The sequence below is a fragment of the Mustela nivalis genome, assembly GCF_964662115.1.
Source record: "Mustela nivalis genome assembly, chromosome: 16".
NCBI lineage: Eukaryota > Metazoa > Chordata > Mammalia > Carnivora > Mustelidae > Mustela > Mustela nivalis.
The window spans coordinates 62502586-62519219 of NC_139035.1; the positions used below are offsets into that span (position 1 = coordinate 62502586).

General features: G+C 45.1%; 1 protein-coding gene across 2 annotated transcripts in view; it reads right to left on the minus strand.

The window, feature by feature from the left end:
* DDR2 (discoidin domain receptor tyrosine kinase 2) overlaps positions 1-16334 on the minus strand; it is a 150758-nt gene extending 134424 nt beyond the window's left edge. The window contains exon 1 of one of the 2 annotated variants that reach the window (XM_082704173.1): positions 16112-16334. The gene's annotated coding sequence lies outside the window, so the exon portion shown is untranslated. The remainder of the gene's footprint in view (positions 1-16111) is intronic. The other variant, XM_082704174.1, reaches the window with a different exon arrangement.
* Between the last annotated feature and the right edge of the window lie 300 nt (positions 16335-16634).

The window sequence follows — 16634 nt, forward strand, 5'->3', positions numbered from 1 at the left end:
CTCAGCAGGGAGCCTGCTTCTCTCTCTGCCTGCTGCTTCCCCTGCTTCTGCGTTCTCTCTCTCTCTGACAAATAAATACATAAATAATTTTTTTTTAAATCCCTCCAGGTGATCCTGACTGTACTCAGGTGAGCGATCCACTGGCCAGCAGAAAAGGCAGGCTTCTAAGGAGATCGTTATAGAACAGTGGGGCCTGCTTCCAGCACAAGGTTAGTTCCCGATGCAGAATGGAATTTCACGCATGGAGAACAACTATGCAGTGGGGGGAAGTCAGGTGTGACCATGAGGGAGACCCGTGTGCAAACCGCTGTGTGATTTGTGCTGTGTCCGCCTACACAAAACAAGAAAAACACCCGCCTCACACAACTCTCACAAGACTTCGGTGAGATTATGTATCCAGAGGGCTACACCCAAATCTTGGTGCACAATAAACACATCACTCTGAATTCATCATGATTGTTATTTTTAGTTATGAAAACATTTAGAAGAGAGCGGGGAGATCAGAAAGTCTTCCCTCAGAAGCAGCGGAGTCGGAATTCAGCTTAAAAGCAGCACCCCCGAGGGTAGAAGTGTTCTTGACACCTATAAAATTTCTAGAATTTCTGAAATTTTATAACTATGATTCTATAGTTGGAAACCCTTCTTCTTTTAAGATTTTGTTTATTTATTTGACAGAGAGTGCACAAGCAGTCAGAGCGGCAGGCAGAGAGAGAGAAGGAGGGTCTCTGCTGAGTGGGAAGCCCCGACGTGGGGCTCAATCCCAGGACCCTGAGATCATGACAGATTCTTAACTGACTGAGCCACCCAGGCGCCCCAGTCTGAAACTCCTAATACGGGTGAGAGCCAAGCGTTGTCGTGCAATCTCAATGCCTGCCTTTTCACTTGTGTTCACGACTGTACAAATGCCAAGTGAGAGCCACATCAAGTCAAGAGCCAATCCACAAACAGGACACGGCGGGACAGCGGAGTCACCCGACGGCATGGGGCAGTTCAGTCTGCTGGCCATAGACCATGGCCACCAGTTCATGCTGCCAGCAGACGCGTGATGTGGACTCTTCTTACATACCAACACCTACCGATTTATAAGCAGAAACCCGAGGCATAAATACACAAAGCAGAATGCTTCTGTCTCTAATCTTATTAGCAACTGCAAGAGATACTTATTTGTAGCAATTTCAAATCACCACCAGGCTAATCTGACCTTCAAGAGAAGAGAATATTTAACAACTTATCCAAATGATACCTCATTAAAACTGTCTTTTGGGGACACCTCGGTATCTTGGTCAATTAAGCGTCTGATCATGATGCTGATTTCAGCTCAGGTCATGATCTCAGGGTGCTAGGATGGAGCCCCACATCAGGCTCTGCACTCAGCAGAGTCTGCTTGTCCCTCTCTCTCTGCTCTGCCCTCCCCCCTCACTTGCATGCTCTCTCTCTCTCTCTCTGAGATAAATTATTAAATAAATAAAAACTGCCATTTGACCATTTCCTGCTTGCAGAGTTTGGTTAAGTATGAAATTTGATTTTCCTGAACTGATAAACCCTTGAGGCCCTTATTAGCAATTTGCTTAACATACGGACACCAACAGGCCATTTTCTGCATGCACATTAATTACATTTACATAACAGACCCAGATGAGACATGGACCAGGCCCTGAGACCACACGGGCTCCACTCAATCTTTACCCTCCACACTAGTGGTTAGTCTCAACAGACCACATCATTTAACGCAGTAAAATGATGTTTTTAATTTATTTAATCGAGTTTATAGTTATGTTTGTTTTAGGTTTGTACATATTTTAAGAACATCTAAATGATCAATTACCCTGAGGAGCTGAAAAAAATTTTTTGTATAAAATATGTCTACCTCCTGTTCAGGTTTGAGTAACATCAGACCAGATAAGCCCCGGGGAAGATGCTGAGTCTATCCTGCAGCTCCTGCCTCCTGTGAGGACTGCTTCCGCTTTTTCACCAAGGTAAACAGCAGAGACTCTGCTCCTTTGGAAACCCACGACCAAAGCCACCCCTGCAGGATGTCTGTTGCATACCGCCTTCGGTACCATTTCTTTAACTTCCCAAAGCCCTTACATCAGCATCAGCAAAGTTATTACGTGGGGGGTGGGGGGGGTGGCCAAGAGAATAAGTCTTTGAAAACAGAACACAGTTCACCTCACACTGGAAACCACTTGCCTGGCCCTAAGAGTTGTGGCTACTGGTAGGGCTGGGAATTGCTGAATTCTGATCAAAGCAAGGGACGTGGGTCTAGGTGTCACCATGCTTTGTCACCACCGTCATCCAACCCTCATTTATTCAAAAGAAAGTGTTTTAAGACCCCACGATCAGGGGAGTGGATGTGCTTCCCTAATGCTTGTTGCCGGATCGCTCGGTGGAAACTAGAATTACCTCATCATAGGGCTGGATGTGAATGCGCGTTTGGGTTATGTTGTTGCTGTTGTTTTTAAGATTATTTATTTATTTGTTTGTTTGAGAGACAGAGAGAGAGTGAGCAAGCAGGGGGAGGGGCAGAGGGAGAGGGAGAAGCAAACCCCCTGCTGAGCAGGGAGCCCAATCTGATCCCGGGCTCAATCCCAGGACCTTGGGGTCATGACCTGAGCCGAAGGCAGATGCTTAACTGACTGAGCCACCCAGGCGCTCCTGGATGTATTTTTGAACAGTTCCATAAGCTCTTCTCCAACAGCCCTGAGGACTGTGGCTGGGTAAATTTGAGACAAATCCGGGGGGACTGTTACAGCTTACGCTCCTGCAAACGGAGCCGATTAAGAACCTTTAGAAGCTTCAAACACTGAAGTCATAGCACCTTCCCCACTCCCCCCAGCAAGTACTTTGTTACAAAAAACACCACTAAAATATAGCATTAAGTGTAAGAACAGTCAATAAAGTTTCCGTTTTCTTCATTATGACTTTTTCAACACTTCTTTGGAAAACAGAATATTAGCTTATTTTCAAAAGAAACTGGGAGTTACCCCAGCTCGAGCCTTAATTACCTTTGTGCAAAGTAACATCGTGAGTGTATCTAGATTTTTCACATGCACCGTCTCCCTCAAAACCAGGACTCGTGTGTTATGCATAGTCTGCAGATGACCAGTGTGAGGTCATTTGTAAAGTGTCAGACTCTTCACCAGACTTTTCCTTACCCTGACCAACTCAAAAGAAGACTTAGATCTTAAACACTGAAATTCCTTATAAGATCCGTACTACTTGGGAAGCTGGACCTGGAAATGAGACTTTCTGCCTATTTCAAGGCTCCTGATGTCTCCCAGATTATCTGCTCAAGGCCCAAAGCTCCCAGGAATAGGATCATCCAGAGATGTACAATCATTTCAAGTTTGTGTATGATTCACAGGGTAACTTTAGACACCCCGTCTTTGATTATCTATCGTAAATGCTGGCAACTACATGATCAAATAGAAAATGAAAGTCAGGAGACCTGGGATCCTGGAGCTGGAACTTTCTATAGCTAAGCATACAGCACAGAAGGACCCCCCCCCTTTTTTCTGGAGAAAGTGGAGTGCCTATAGACCTGGTTAGAGGGGCTGAAGAAAATTGTGAAGAGATCATAGGAAGACCATTGACCACCTTCTCTCCTGCAAAAACAAATTTTATCACCAAAAGCACAGCAAAGGGATTAGAAAGTAACTTTTCACACTCCTTTGAGGGGCCCACATAAGTCTAGAATGTATATCCTAGCTTGACGTTCCTTTGATAATGAATGGCTGAACAAAATGTTTAAAATTGTTTTCACCTCCAAACATGATAATAAGCAAGAGTTAATTTGCTGTTTATATGACACTAAATGTTCAAATGAGAATTTTTAAATAAGTTTTTAAATGAAAGGGGTTTCAGGGAAGACTGAGCATTAGTATGCCAGGGGAAGGTGAAAGGTAAGCGCTTCTATTCCCAGAGGTCTGAGCAAACCCATGAGAGAAGAAGCAGCATGGTCAGAACAAAGACACCAGCTCTGCCCATCATCAAGCCAGGAGAAGCCCAACCTGGTGCCGTATCCTGAAACCTGATGAGTCTCTGGGAATAACCATTCTCTACTTAGTGCTCTTTTATAAAAATTATCCCTGTGTACATCATATGCCCAGGGTACCAAGTGTTCACATGTGAGTTTATTCCTCCTCATCTGTACTCATGAAGACATTAACTAGTTCATTTCTTCAGTTTTCACAGCTAATGAGAAGCAGAAACTGAGCCCAGTACTTCTGATGACAAGCCCAGTGCTTACAGCATTTCTTTATAACCTGGCCCTCTGGACATCCTGATCTTACAGAATAACAAAATAAGTGAAATCTACTGAGCTCCTTTACACCCTCAAAGACTACAGTAGATGAGGCTTCAATTACAGTTCTTGAAGAATTTCCCAGCAACAAATAACACCGTGCTAGGCAAATCATAAGACCTTAATAGACTACATATGGAGAACTCAGCAAATACTTACAGATTATGCTACGAGGTGAGTTATAGAGATTGCCTAATTCATGTTCCTTGCTAGATGTGATTGTGACCAAAAGAACTGGGATTCCAAGAAGCAAGATCTGAGTTGGCCAGAGGATCTGAAACCCAAGCTGGCCTTTAGAGAAGGGCAGAATTGAGCACACATGAGAGGACAGAGGAAGATATTCAGAGCACATGCGTTTGGGTGAGAACCACAGGGACACTGCAGTGATTGAAGACTTAGCTATAAAGCTGAAACTGGGGGATTGGGTGCAGGCATGGACAGCAACATAATTGAACTAGAAGGAAGGGAAATTTCATATTGCCCCTTATAGAGAACATTGAAATACAGATAGGTTTGAAAAATATACTTGCGCAAAGTCCGAGGGCTAATAGGCAGCAATTAAAATTAAAAATACAACACCCCAAAAATGAATAACCCAATTTAAAAATGGGCAGAAGACATGAATAGACATGCAGATGGCCAACAGATACGAGAAGATGCTCAACATCACTCATCATCAGGGATATGCAAATCAAATCCACAACGAGGTATCGCCTCACGCCTGTCAGGATGGCTAAAATCAACAACACAAGAAACGTGTTAGCGAGGATGGGGAAAAGGGAACCCTTGCGTGCTGTTGATGGGAATGCAAACTGGTGTGGCCCCTCTGGAAAATAGTATGGAGGTTCCTCACAGAGTTAAAACTAGAGCTACCCTACAACCCCGAGATTGCACTACTAGTATTTACCCAAAGAGTACAAAAAATACTAATTCAAGGGGACACATGCACCCTGATGTTTATAGCAGCATTGTCTACAGTGGCCAAACTATTGAATCAGCCCAAATATCCATTGATTGCTGAATGAATAAAGAAGATGTGGTATATGTATACAATGGAATTCTTCTCAGCTATGAAAAAGAATGAAATCTTTCCATTTACAATGACGTGGATAGAACTAGAAAGTACAATGCTAGGTGAAATAAGTCAGTCAGAAAAAGACAAATACACATGATTTCACTCAGATGTGGAATTTAAGAAACAAAACAAATAAGCTGGTGGGGGGGTGGTTGTAAAAGAGGAAGAGAGGGAAAGAAAAACCAAGAAACAGACTCTGTACTACAGAGAACACACTACTGGTCACCAGAGGGGGTGGGAGTGGGAGGGATGGGTAAGACAGGTGATGGGGATTAAGGAGGGCACTGGGAGCTGTGTGGAAGTTCTGAGTCACTATAGTGTACACCTGAATTTAATATTACACTGTTTGTTAACTGGAATTTAAATTAAAACTTTTTTTAAAAAAAGGCTTACTCTTGGGGCACCTAGGTGGCTCAGTCAGTTAATCATCTGCCTTTGGCTTAGATCATGACTCTGGAGTCCTGGGATCAAGCCCCGCATGGGGTTCCCCACTCAGCAGGGCATCTGCTTCTACCTCTGCCCCTCCCCTCCCACATTCATGCACACGCACGAGCCTGCAATTTCTCTCTGTCACTAGCTTTCTCTCCAACAAATAAATAAAATCTTTAAAAAAAGAAAAACTTACTACTCTTTTAACTTACTCTTTCTATCTCACTCTTTCTATCACCATAATTTTAAGTGAGAATATTTGTATGTTACATTAGTTTAAACAAATGACTATCCTTCCAGGTGATAGTTATTATAATTTGAATGATGTGACAAATAGATTTCCCAAATATCTGCTATCAACCTGTTAAATTAGTCTTTATCAATCATTTTAACAATTGATAGCCAGGATTTTGCCTCTATTATCTTTAATAAATAAGATGTGACTAAAGTTAGGGTACAATAGCAATAGTTATCTGAAAAATGAAAACAATTTTTAAATAATAATAATTTTTAAATAGAAATGCTTATCATGGGACACCTGATGGCTCAGTCCATTAAGTGTCTGCCTTTGGCTCAGATCATGATCCCAATTTGAATTTGAAATTTTCTAATGACATCATATTGAACATCTTTTTGTATGTTTATTTACTATCTGTGTTCTTCTTTAGTGAGATGTCTGTTCATGTCTTTTGCCCATTTTTTAATCAGATTGTTCCTTTTCTTATCACTGAATTTTAAGAGTTCTCTTCATATTTTGGATAACCATTCCTTATCAGATGTTGTTTTTTGCAAATATTTGCTGCCAGTCTGTGTTTTGTATTCTCATTGTCTAGACATTGTCTTTCACAAAGCAGCAGTTTCTCATTTTAATGAAGCGCAGGTTATCAATTCTTTCAAGAATCACATCTTTGATAGGTGATGGGGATGAAGGAGCACATTTGTTGTGATGAGCACCGGGCAATGTATGGAAGTGTTAAGCATTATAATGCACACCTGAAACTGGTATTATAAGATCTGGTAACAGAGTAAGCCTGGAAATGGGCTGTCCATTGTCTTTGTTCTTTTCCTTCAGTATTGAGCTGGCTGTTCCGGGTCTCCTGCCTCTCTATATAAACGTTAGTATCAATTTGTCCATATCCACAAAATAACTTGCTGGGATTTACTAGGATTAGGATTTCGATTTCATTTCCTGTGATGTTATTTTAATATTCTCTCCCTCACAAACTCTACACAATGTAAACATCCTTAAAAAAGAACTACCTCTGTCCTACGATAGTTGTCCTAGATAGTTGTCCTAGGAACAACTATCTGCTCTTGAGTGTACATAACTCCTGCTGCTCTCTTCTTCAGATCAGCTTGTTCCCCAGAATCTCAAGAGGGTATGTCCTCAAGGACAAGGGCAGCAACCTAGTAACCTTCACCACTCCTCTTAAGCTCTGTATGCCTCTGGTTAGGAAGACAATCCCAGTAAAGAAGCTGGGACTTTCGGCTTATGTCTTTTTTTTTTTTTTTTATAAACATATATTTTTATCCCCAGGGGTACAGGTCTGTGAATCACCAGGTTTACACACTTCACAGCACTCACCAAAGCACATACCCTCCCCAATGTCCATAATCCCACCCTCTTCTCCCAAAACCCCTCCCCCCAGCAACCCTCAGTTTGTTTTGTGAGATTAAGAGTCACTTATGGTTTGTCTCCCTCCCAATCCTATCTTGTTTCATTTATTCTTCTCCTACCCACTTAAGCCTCCATGCCGTATTTGCCGACACCAATGTCACTTTTACTGAGAGATCCAGTACTATCTACCTATTTTTGAAATTTTCACTAGTCTCTGTCATAAGTGTCAGTTGTTCCCCAAGCTCCTAAGGACAGGAACAATGTCTTCTACTTCTAGATCCTTCATTCTCATTTTTCATATATTCAACAGATAATTATTGATGTCTACTATGTCCAAGCATTATACTAAACCTTAGCCTGAATCAGGCAGGCACTAATTGCATGATGAAAAATTTTTTAATGAATGAGGGACTCCAATCTGTAGATATACAACATTATAAACAACTTGAGGGGTATAAATATGATTTACTCTTTTCTACCTCCATCATAACTAGCACAGAACATATAGTGGGTGTTTAATAAATACTTATTGAGTGATTGATTGAAAAGTGAAATGTAATACTAATACAAGATGTTAATAGGGAAGCTATGTGCAAAGGGAAAGGGAGTGTGTGAGAACTCTGTGCTTTCTTCTCATTTTTCTATAAAGCTAAAACTGCTCTAAAACATAAAGCCTATTAATTAAAAAAAGAAAATAAGAAAAATAAAATATCAAACTTTGTACTTTTTTATAACATTTGGTTCTGCTGATACCCCCGGCACAAGAACTATTTTTGAATTACAGTGAAAATTTAAACAGTAAAATCTTATTAACCCAATCCTGGATACCAATTTTCCAAGTTGAATTTAGTCTGAATTCATACTATTGCTCCATAGACTGTAAAGGAGTGATTGTCTAAGGTAATGAATGATTGTAAACATCTAAAATCTTATTGGTCTTCTTGATCACTAAAACCTAGAATAGCACCTAGCAGAGAGCCAACACATAATAACTATTTGCTAAGAAATAAGTAAATGAATTCAGCAAAAACAGAGTTATAACAGAGCTTCCCAGAATGCTGTAAAACTGATCATGGATAAAAAATCTGATTTTTTTGAAAAAATCATTGGAGTAAAGACATTACAACAGTGAGAAACTGTTTCTCTTTGATATGAGAGCTCGCCAAGATTTTAATTGTTGTTTGATTATTCTGAATTCATACAGTGTTCAAATTTTTAAAAGAAGAAATGAAAAAAAATTTACTTGCCCACCTTTTTTTAATGACTACATAAAAATTTATAATCAAGATACAAGCAATAAACTTTAAATTTACACACACATGTATATATGGTAAAAGAATTATTTTGTATTTAGGACATATTTTTATTGAAGTTATATATACTCACATGTTTATTTAGAAAAATAGCAACCCCCCCCCCTTACTACTCCTTGACTTTCAAATTGTAGGCATTAACTCTCTTTCACATACTCTTCGTTCTTCTTTTTAACCCATCACCCATCTCAATGTACTTTTAGCTGCCTAAGCCATGAAGACCCTAAAGGTAATCTTGCATCCAGTAAATTCTGCTGGATTAGCTACCCATGAAATGCATCCCAAGGGGCATGCCACCTACCATCTTCATAGGCATGGCGCTTCCCAGTATATAAAGTTTCTTACACATTATTTTATCTGAACCTAAAAAGGAGGGGATAAAAACTCATGAGGGAGACAGATGAGGTCCGAGGTCAAAAATCTGGAAAATGATGGTGCTGGGACCCAAACCTTACGACATTTTCTTCTCCCTCACTACCTTTTGCACATGAGGTTCTATTCTTCACACGCTCTCCCCGTCAACCCACACACCACAATGAGGTAGCATTAATCTCTGAGCAGTAGGTCCAAGGGACTCCTTCGACATTTCGTTGGTGTCTGTCTAGGAATGAAACACAACCCACAAATCAGTGACCTACCGCAGACCTTGCTGAGGAGAAGCCCAGCTGAACATAGGGGCTTTGGAGTGAGCCTAGCCAATTTTAGAACTTCTTTGGCTTTTCATTGCTCCTCCAGGACTCATGGACTCTTGGGCTGGGTCAGACCTGATCTTTCTCAGTGCTGGGAGGCCAAGGTGAGATTCCAGTGAGATTCCAAGTATATGACCTGCCAAAAGCTGGGATTCTCCATTGGTTGGATAATTACAGAAACTTGGAAACATCAAATAGTTCCATGCAAAACAGAAAGGACAGAAAGCAAAAATAAGAAAGGAAATCAAAATAAGAAGAGAATTACTTTCAACCAAGTCATGTCTGAATAACACAGGCTCAATCACAACAAATCCAAAGGCATACACATGAAATGAAAAGAGACAGAGAAAGCTGAGAGAGACCATCACTTTAGCCATTAGGTTATGGGTGTTCTGGTAAATGTCCCCAGAGAGGCATCTAGACATCTTAATTCCCTTATAAAGCTACGGTTATTTAAAAATGTTAAACAGAGTGTCTTACACTAATAGGCAGTGAATAAATGCTCACAGAATAGAATAAAACCAAATAAAATAAAATGGAATTGCCGAGGGAACCCAGAATCAGAGAGAAACAATATGAAATTTCTGAGAAGTGTAGCCAGATGGAGAAGGGAGGATGAGACTTGGATGTGAGGAGAAGGAGGGGAAAACAGATGAACATGAACAAGCCAAGGCCAGTTTGCCTCCCTCCCCCGCCCCACCATGGTCCCTCCCGCTTGGAACCCTTGGTGGGACCAATCCGTCATTGGATGATTCCAGAGAAGCACAAAACATGAATTTCTCTTTTGTTAGCTCATCCCTCCCTTTCCTGAATGCCTTTGGTGTTCAGTTACAACAGCAGTCCTCACTGTGACTCATACTTCTCACTGTAGTGGGATTCTCTTTTCCTTGAAATGGCATCTAAACCATTTCACTATAATGGGATTAACTTGCCCAATGGATAACATCTAGTATCCCTTCTTCCCTACCTGCCCCAAAGTGCCCATTCTTTTCTCTTCTGGTGTCGTGTAGACCCTCAGCCAAGTAATCCACTCTTGTGATCAGTTCTCTGTAACAAGATGGTATTGGGTACAGGTGTGTCTCGAGTATTAGGCGAAAGGTTGGGTAACGGTAAAGGTACAGTGGGGGAGGGAAGGTCAGGGGTGAGGAGATGTCATGATGGCTGTTATTTCAAATCCAAAAAGGCCAATTTCCAGCAAATCACATCCATGATCTTACCAAGGTGTTCAAATGAAAGGAATCAATCCAAGATAGAGGTCCCCAAGGTCCACGCATGGTGGGCCTGTAGCCCGTGAGGACCCGATGATCATGTCAAAACAAGTAAGAGAGGCATCATTTACTGAACATTCACTTTTTCGGAGGCTGTGAGGCTTTGTGCTGGCCTCTCTGCCTATCTAACGGCCCCTGTTTTTCCTAAAAACCCAAGAGATGAGAAAAAGGAGATCTTGTCCTGGTGACACAGCTAATAAGTGGTGGCCAAGCCAGAACTTGAACCCATGTCCTGTGCACTGAGAGAGCACTTCGGGTGGTATTGCTGGCAGAAGTGGACTTGGGCAGGTGAACACTGTTCATTGAGGAATGGGTCATGAAAAAACAAGGAGGACCAAGCAGCCACACTGAACCGTTAATATAAATCATCCACATAGACCTCGTCTAGTAACTACATGTGCAACACCATGCCGAGTGCACCCAGGTGGCGTCAGTAATGGCCGTTAAATGGGAATGATAACCCTGATTTCAATGAGTGGGAAACTGAGACTTTGGGGCTTTGAGCAGTTTGTGCAGGGTCCCAGAGTGGGTGGGCTCGGACTGGGATTGGAAGTCAGGTCTGTGTGACTTCACACTGGAGAGAGTGGAGGCCTGGACAAGATTCCACCTCAGGGGAAAAGCAAGGCTATAGACATCATGAGGAGGTCTGCAGGAAGCTCACAGGAGGCGACAGGAGGGAGGTGTGCCAACCAAAGAAGGAAAGCACTAAGAGATTCTTCATAGGACCACGGCCAAAGGGGATGTGGTCCAGGCTGATTTCTCTCCCCAGCCTGCCCTTCGTCCATGCTGAGGAGTGGCTGAGGTGACAGATGTGGATCTTTACCAAAGGTTCACAGTAGAACCACTTTGGGAACACTTCAAAGTACTGGTTCCCAGTCCCCAGCGGGAGATATTCTGACAGAATAGGTCTGGAGGTCTGTGAGTTCCTCTGAGGTTTCTAATTTACTGGGAAGCAGCCCTTCCTGTGGATGGTTGCTGAACTCCGAGATGCTCTTGGATGCCTGAGGACGTTGGGCACATTTCTGGACTGAGTCGTCATCGCTGGGAGAGAGTCGAGTCATATGGTGCACGGCTTCCAACAGGGTGACGGACATAAAGAACCCAGTGTGTCTGCGCTCGGATGGTCACCATTTATGTGAGTTGGCACGGGACTTCAGCATGGCTGTGGAGGTCCATTTTTAGATGGGGGTGAGCTTTCTGGATGCCAGTGAGACATGTGTTTGGGTTGCGTGTTTGAGGTGTGGGTGATGTAAAGTTCCTGACAGTGGATCTCATAAAGGAGCTTAGGAAGTATGTCTGAGAATGAATGCTAATTTAAAATGGTGTGACGTTAACCAAAGGGGAGGGGGCGACCACTCTCATTTCTAAGTGTGTCTTTTAGAAATGCAATCATATGGAAAGGTCTGAACTATCTTCTTTATGCGTGATGGGTAATTCATCCGACTTAAAGTCTAGGGAGGGAGTGCAGAAGAAGACAGCTCACAGAGAGGCTGGAGGAGAGCAGGGGGTGATGGGGCTCCTTTGGAAGATGCTCCCGGTCTGTGCTCAGACATCGTCAAGGAAAAACTCAGTTCCCACCACGTGCGCACTCACAATCCTCCTGACACCAACTCTGTGTGTTTTCCACACCCAGAAACTCCAACACAAACCACCTGGAGTTGGTGCAGACCCCACAGGTGAAGGGCTCAGTCCCACAGGACTGCCCCCTCCTGATGCAGACATCAATTGCAAACAGTAGGTCAGCAATGTTGGTCTGACTTGGCTACAGATCAGAGGTTCCCACCAGCCTCTCCTTGAATTTGATCATTTGTTCGAACAGCTCCCAGAACTCAGGGAAATGCTTACTTCCACTTAACAGTTTATTATATAAGGAACGACCTGAAAAGAGGTACAGACGAGCAGCCGGAAGAAGAGACACAGAGGTGAGGTCTGGGAGGGACCCGAGAACAGGAGCCTCTGTCCCTGTGGGACTGCGGTGTGCCAGCCTCCCAGTACATAGACGAGTTCACTGACCCGGAAGCTCTGCAAACCACGCACTTCGGGGATCTTCATGGAAGCCTCACCACGTAGGCACGATGGGTCATTAACTCACCCTCCAGCTTTTCCCCCTTTCCTGGAAGACAGCAGGTGGGGCTGAAAATTCCAGGCTTCTAATCAGGGCTCAGTCTTTCTGGTGACCGGCCCCCTTCAGGAGCCCACCTGGAGTCAACTTTCTAGAACAAAGGACACTCCCATCACCCAGGAAATTCTGAGGGGTTAAGGAGTTCTGTGTCAGGAACCAGAGTCAGAGACCAAAGACGGGAACGAAAATGTCCCCAGGGCTCCTATCACTTAGAAAACGAGGAGGATTTTACGAATCCTGTGCCAGGACCCGGGGGCAGAGACCAGTTCATATATTTTCTATGATCTCACAGAGGCAGATGCTGCTGGGAGTGTCAGTTTGAGGATTCTTAGTCCAAGATTCTGAAAACACCTTCCCCCGCTTCCCTTACCTTTGGTGTTTATAAAGCAAACAGATCTGGACCCGAAGCAGAGGCAGGGGCCTCCCCGCCGCCCGCCGGCCTGCCAGCCCCAGCGCCAGCCCCAGGAGCAGCTGCTCTCCTTCTGACCAAAGGCACAGCAGGGGGAACGTGAGGTAAAAGACAGGGTGAGGTGGGCCTGCCCGGGACAAGAAAGTTTTGGGTCAAGGATCTACTCTCAGCGAGACGCGAAGCTCCTCAAAAGCCCATCTCCTTCGAGGAGAAACCGAGGGACGGTTCCTGACTGCACACCCCTCTTGGTCAGAGAGGCTGGGACCGAAGCAGGGGACGCCTGAACAACGTGGGGTCCTCCAGCGCCCGCTGCTTTCCTCGGGGGAGGGGCGACGGCCAAGCCAGGCCACCAGAGGGGAGCTCCAGAGAGAAACCCTGGAAATAGTCCCCGGGACGAGGGATGGCTTCCATCCAAAGGAGATGGGCGCGGGGCCTGGGGCCTCCCATTTCAGAGCGGTGTACACAGCCAGCGCAGCCGCCCTCCTGCCCGCACCAGCTCTGGCCCGCATGGCAGACGCTGCCCCACGCTGCGTCCCCGTGTTCGGGATGATCGTCATTGTCCCCACGGTATGGGCTCAGCCTTTCCCAGCCTCCAGAACACATTCGTGTCCAGTATCTCTGCAAACAAGGACGTTGGAAAGTATTGCCATCATTCCCATGTAATACATACAGAGGCCAAGGTGCAGGAGGGGAAAGCCGCACGGCCAGGTAGTAAAACGCAGAGCCAGAAAAGCGGAACCTGGTTCTTCGGACGCTAAAACCCAGGCTCCTTGTGTAACAGAGGGAAGCATTTCCAGGGGCGCAGAAATCAGCCCACAGAGGTGCCCACTCGCAGCCCCCTTCTGGGACCCAGATACTCAACCGTGTGCCCAGACGTGGTCCCAGCGGGACACTCTTTGGAGCTACCCCACCCCCAGCCCGCCACTCTCACCTCCTGCTCATGGAGGGAGACATGGAAATGGACTTGGGAAATAACCAAGTGCATGTGTGGAGGAGCGAGGGGAGCACGACAGCCCCAAGCCAGAAGCAACGGATTTTACTCTCATCGCAAGGAGACGATGGTCTTGTGTAACCATGTGAGGAGACAGACGGTGACCCAACTCCGTGTGCTAATCGCTTGGCCATGTATACAAATACCCAGGCATTATGCTGTAGGCCTCAATTTAAAAAAATAAAATACAAATGACTTTAAAAAGGGGGGGGGCAGGTTTTAGAGTCGGGCGCACATGAATTTCAAGCTGATTAGCTGCATTTCCTTGAGTAACTCACTCCACTCTGCTAAACCGTAATATTCTCCCTTATAAAAGTCGAGCTGTCTTCCAGAACTGGGACCACTCATCAAACATTGCATAGAGACCCTGAACGTGGAGCCTGGTGCACAGCATGTACTCAGAGGTCTGCCGCTTTAATTTCCACACACACTCAACCAGAGAGAGTTGACCCTCGAAAAACACGGATTTGAACTGCGTGGGTCTGCTAATTCGGATTTTTCCCCAATAACTACAGTACAACACTGCTAATGTTTTTTTTTTCTCCTCCTTATGATTTTCTTGATAAAATTTTTTTCTCTCCAGCTTCCTCTATTGTAGGAATACAGCATTAATGTACACACACCCATACACGTAACACACAACCTATGTGCTAATTGACTACTTGTTATTGGCAAGGTCTCTGGTCCACAGCGGGCTCTTCGTAGTTAAGTTTTGGGGGAGTCAAAAGTTATGTGTGAATTTTTGTCTGCAGAGGGGTCGGCGCCCCGAGCCCCGTAGTTCCAAGTTCCACTGTTCGACCAGAGATGCCGTGAGCTGACGGGCCACCATTCCCATCCTCCCCTCTGGTAACCAAGGTCCTTGCGGGGACTTGTTCATTTCAGTGTCTCCATGATCTCAGCCGCGAAATGAACAAGATAGTAGAGGCAGGGAGTGGAAGGAGCACTTGGTTCGCAGCAAAGCAAGCCCCAGTTTCATTCCCAGCCCGGCCTCTGGAGCCTCACCATCACGCTCTGCGTCCCTGATCATGTCAACTCTTTGCTACCATTTCCGACATCTGCGGAATGAAGGGCCAGATGGATCTCTCAGGCTCTTCCCGGGGCTCCAACTCCCTGTTCCCCTAGGGAGTGGACGCAGAAAACAGTCGGCAAAATGGTGCTGACCCCCTCCCCGCCGGCTTGAAAGGGTGCAAGCTCTCGCCTCAAACCACCGGCCGGCCAGAGTTTCAGCCACTCGGAAAAATTCTCTTTCTCCCTGGATGGGACTCTTGAACCTCAGCCAGGACGCAAAGGTCCCAACTGCAAACGGTCCCAAGTCGTTGGATAACAAAGGGAAAGGCTCCCCGGGCCAGCCAGGCAGGGTGGGAAGTGCCTCCTCCACATGGGGCCCCTCACAGCCACCCCAAACCTCACGGGGAAGGCACCCTCCACCCCAAGATGCCCTTCTCACAAGGAAGTTTGCGACACCGCGAGAAAACGAAAGTACAGAAATTGTCCTCTCCAAGCCTCGGGACCCTCCAACACCACTACTAAACACCTAGACCCCCAGCTCCCCCACTCCCCTTTCTCTGCAATCGGCCTGTCCCGCCTGCCAACGGTTCCAACCCTGCTAACGCTGTTTCTTGGATCTCACAGCTGTACGGATTCCTGTTTTGCTCCCGTCTTCTTGGGTTTAGTGTTTATTCTTCCTTCCGTAAGTGTTAAGTCCAGGACGCTCTCCCACCCCCCAAAAAACGAGAGATCTTCGATTTCTCAAGTCTATGGTGCCCCATTTCCTTCTCTTCTGCGCTGCCTTGAAACCCCCTTCTGCCTCCTTTTTAAAACTTTTCTCGAGACATCAGAAGCATATTCAGAGCTTTCGTTTTCAGAAAAGAAGAAAAACAAAAACATTACTTACGTGCATCCAGGAGTACACAGATTTGGAAAGAAGAACAGAGTTATAATCCACTACGTTCCCCCCAACCCTCCCCCCCAAAAAAAGAATTTGTTGTGAAACGCTTCTTTTTCCACTTTGCCGGTGAAGGAGCCCGGCGGTAGGCATACATCCACAGGCTGATGCAAGATGCTTTGAGAGAAACCTCACATTCTGAGGATTCCTGGGGCAGCGCCAGGGATCCAATATATTGCACATTTGGTTTCAATTAGGAAGGGGGTTGGGGAGGGAAGAAGGAAAGTCACCAATCAGAGCTGTTTTCTGTTTAGAGACTATTTCTTTTGACCCAAGGGACCACGGGCAAAGCTATAATTTACAGCAAAACCCATTCATAGAAGAAAAAATATGTATAACCATAGGACAGAATTAAAGACATAGCTCTCTTCCGCCTTGTCCCCACCGCATCCATCCCCAAGCCCTCCCCCACCACCCAAGACTTGGTCCCCACCCTGTGCCCCCCCCACCTCGTTTTTCTTACTTGGGCTGA